The sequence below is a fragment of the Myotis davidii genome, unplaced genomic scaffold (genome assembly GCF_000327345.1).
Source record: "Myotis davidii unplaced genomic scaffold, ASM32734v1 scaffold135, whole genome shotgun sequence".
NCBI classification, from domain to species: domain Eukaryota; kingdom Metazoa; phylum Chordata; class Mammalia; order Chiroptera; family Vespertilionidae; genus Myotis; species Myotis davidii.
Window position 1 is genome coordinate 4,110,922 of NW_006289813.1, and position 4,518 is coordinate 4,115,439.

The window sequence follows — 4,518 nt, forward strand, 5'->3', positions numbered from 1 at the left end:
AGGATATTTGAATTACATGTGTGAAATGCATGGGATTTTGATGAGAAGACAATGGTCTGGACATTATTTGCCTACATTAAAATCATTAGGGAATTTAGAGGGTGATATTAATAGAGATCTATATCTACCCACCCATCCCATTTTAGGGATATACAGGAGTAGGCAGAAGGAGGTTTACGGTTGTGAGAATGCAAAACACAAAGTTTATTCTTGTGTTGGTAATTATTGTATTTTTCCATACGAATATATATATATATCTATATGTATATAGATATATATAGAGAGATATATATGATATACATATAGCTATATAGTGGTTATAGCTGCATGGCACAGAAGGTTTTTATTTTTTTTTCTTCTGTGAGCTTTCCTAAATTTTATTCAATGAACTAATGGAATCATTGAGTCTCCTTGTTTAATGATTGGTTCCCACTGGTTCATCATACTATATATACTTTTTGCATTAAAAAAAACAATACATTGTGGTATTTCTCCATGTTATGAAATAATCTTTTTATTTTGGTAAAAATATAAGTAACATAAAGTATCATTTTAATAATTTAAAAATGTACAGTTCAGTGGCATTAAGTACATTCACATTATAGCACATGAAATTACATACATATATATATATATATAAAAGCTATATAATAAAAGCCTAAGTGACGACCAGAACGACTTAAGTGATGACAACCGAACGTCCAGAACGACCAGTCACTATGATGCACACTGACCACCGGGGGCAGACGCTCAATGTAGGAGCTGTCCCATGCTGGTCAGTGCACTCCCACAGCCAACTTCCTTGACTGGCCAACTGCCTGTGGTCCCTCTCCCCGGACGGCCAGCCCCCATCAGCCCCTGGTGGGGCTAAACCATTTGTAGAAGACCTGTTTCTGGGTCGGGGTTTCGTATGTAGCAGAGCAGTTCCCTTGCTGCAATCTATTGAGTGCTAAACCATTTGTAGAAGACCTGTTTCTGGGTTAGGGTTTCGTACGTAGCAGAGCAGTTCCCTTGCTGCAATCTATTGAAAGTCAGCCCTCAACACAAAGGTTTGTCTCACTCCTGTCCTCTTCCATCCCTGGTGGCCATCCGCCCACCCACTGCAGTCACGGCATGGCAGTGAGAGAAAGGGAAGGGGGGGAGGTGGGGAACTGCACAGTGGCAGGGCACCGACCATGGTGGCTGCGGCCATTCCTTCCATGCCTGGTCCAGCAATCGTGGCCTCCTCTCCTGACCCTGTTGGGGAACTGGGGGTGGGTGGCAGTGGGTGCAGCCCCTTCCCCAGGAGGGCTACGGGCTGGCTCCCTCCTTGGGGCCAACAGTTAACCTCCCGGGGTCCCTCCCCACAGCCAGCCTACCTTCCGTAACCCATCCTCCCCACCCCCAACAGCCCTGATTGGCCTCTAGTCTTTTATAACATTAACTAGAGGCCTGTTGCATGAAGAGATTCATGCAATAGTCCTTCCCTTCCCCTGGCTGCTGGCACTGGTTTTCCTCTGGCACCCAGAACCCAGGCCTTCGCTCTGGACGGAGCCTTCAGTCTTCGTTCCGCCGCTTCGCCCCTACGTGTGCAAATTAACTTCCATATTTGTTGGGTTAATTTGCATACTCTCCTGATTGCCTGGTGAGCATAGCGGAGGGATGGTTAATTTACATGTTTGTCTATTATTAGGTAAGATTTTAATGGTTGTATAGTATTCCACTCAGTGGTTGATGTTTGGTTTTTTTGTGTGTTTTTAAAATATATTTTATTGATTTTTTACAGAGAGGAAGGGAGAGAGAGAGTTAGAAACATCGATGAGAGAGAAACATCGATCAGCTGCCTCCTGCACATCTCCCACCGGGGATGTGCCCACAACCAAGGTACATGCCCTTGACCAGAATCAAACCTGGGACCTTTCAGTCTGCAGGCCGATGCTCTATCCACTGAGCCAAACTGGTTTTGGCTGATGTTTTATTACTTAATGAATCTATTATTAGGCATGTAAGTTGTTTCTGATTTTTTTACTACAATAAAACTGTACATTGAAGGAGGTTTGGAGGCTGATCTGGGGGACACACGGATGTTGAAACACTTGGCCAGGTGTTAGGGATTGTCTATTGTAAGAGTAGGCAATATGGTAAGGCCAAATAGTTAAAGAAGGAAATGATTACATGTAATTCTATCATATGTTCCATCCTTCCCAACTCTAAATGATGGCAGAGAAGATAATGAACAAAGGAAAAGAGGTAAAAATCAGTCCTGGGCTTTAATTGCCCTTTCCCCCCTTTATCTCCTTGCCCTATTCTTTGTTTTATCTGCCAAGGACTGTTCTGAACTCATTACCATTAGAATTTAGAATCTAGAAATGTTCCACATATAAATCCAGTATATATTTGGTCTCAGTTTTTAGTCTGAACATTGAATTGGGCCATGTGTGCTGCCTTATACTTACCTGTATATGAAAGAAGGGAGCTGATGCTGAAAACTCCCGATGTTAGCAGCATGGTCTGAGCCCTTTGGTCTTTGACTCCCCTTTCTAAGGAAAGCACAGATTTGCTCGAAGTAATACTAGTTTCAGTTTGTTTAACATTCTATTTATACCAAAATCTATATTTGATTAACTTCATTTTCTTTTTATAGACATTTTTGGGTGGGTTTATAGGCATACTTGTTATAAAAAGGTTAGAACAAATAGTCAACTCCTTTTGGTCATATTCACTTTATCGATATTCTTAAGAATTATATTGGACTTTTGTTTTGACCCTTTAAATTCTTTTTTAAACATATTTAATGCAGTTTGAAGAGTATAGAAAAGTACCAAGAAATAGAAAATAATCATTTATAATTCCATTATTTTTGGTTACCATTGTGTTATATTCCCTTGAAGTTTCTTTTATGTGCACTTATCATGTAGTTGAGACTGTACTGTAATTGTATAATTTTACATGCTGCCTGTCTTGAACATTAAGTTAAGCATTTCCCCATGTGTGTCAGTTTCATCCTGACAGAAAATAGACGACACACCCACATGGGTAATTTGAGGATAATTAAATAAAAGAACTATTTGTAAAGGTATGGGGAGAGGGAGGAAGGGAAACTCTCAGCAAAGGATTATTGAGCACTTGAAATGTAACTAGTCTAACTTCAGGTGTGCCATAACTTTAATATATACGCTAGATTTCTATGACTTAGTACAAAAACAGAGGAATTAAAAATATCTCATTAGTCATTATTTATATGATTTCATGTTGAAACAGTATTTTGTTGAATGAAATATATTAAAATTAATTCCTTTTAAAAATGTGGCTACCAAAAACTTTAAAATTATATACATTGCTTACATTATATTTTTATTAGAGAATACTAGTATGATATAATATATGTTTGATTATTTTATTCATTCGATTCCACATATAAGTGAAATCATATGCTATTTGTCCTTCTCTGAGTGCTTATATCACTTAGCATAATACTCTCCAGGTCCATCCAGGGTGTCACAAAAGGTAAGATTTTCTTCTTTTTTACGGCAGTTTTCCATTGTGTAAATGTACCACAGCTTTTTAAAAAATGTTTTTTATTGATTTTAGAGAGAAAAGAAGAGAAACATCAGTGAGTGAGAAACACTGATTGGCTGCCTCCTGCACGCCCCCTACTGGGGATGAGCCTGCAACCAGGGCATGTTCCCTGAACTGGAGTTGAAATGATAACCTCTTGGTGAATGGTGATGCTCAACTAATGAGCCACATCAGCTGGGCAACCACAGGTTTTTGTTTTGTTTTTTGTTTCATCCACTTATCTACTGATGGAATAAACTGGTCAGAGAAAGACAAGCATCATATGATTTCACTCATATATGGAATTTAATGAACAAACTGAACTATCAAGCAAAATAGAGACAGATTCGTAGAGAGCAGGCAGCTCTGGTGTGTGTGTGTTGTGGTGGGGGGAGGTGCATGGGGGTGTTGTGGGAGTGGAGGGATTGAGCAAAAAAGTGTGTACCAGTGTTTGGATGTTTTTTCATTCATCTTGGGTATATACTTAGGCATAGGATTGCTGGGTCAGATGGTAATTCTACTTGTTTTGAAAACCTACCAGGCTATTTTCCAAAGTGACTTGTATCATTTCACATTCCCACCTGCAGTGTTTGAGGTTTTAATTTCTCCACTTCCTTGCAACACTTACTGTTATTTTTTTTTAATATAATAGTCATCCTAGTGGGTGTGAAGTGATATCTCATTGTAGTTTTGATTTGCATTTCCTTAATGGCTATTCATGTTGCACATCTTTTCATGTAGTTATTCACCATTTGTATTTCTCTTTTGGAGAAGTGTCTAATCACATCCTCTGCCCTTTGGAAAATTTAGTTATTGAGTTCTGTATCTCTTTTAGATTCAAATCTTGTATTAGATACATTATTGGTACACATTTTCTTGTATTTTGTGGTTTGTCTTTTTGCTTTCTTTATGGTGTTATTTTAAACACAAAGACTTTTCATTTTTAAGAAGTCCAATTTTTAATTTGTTGTTACTTGTGCT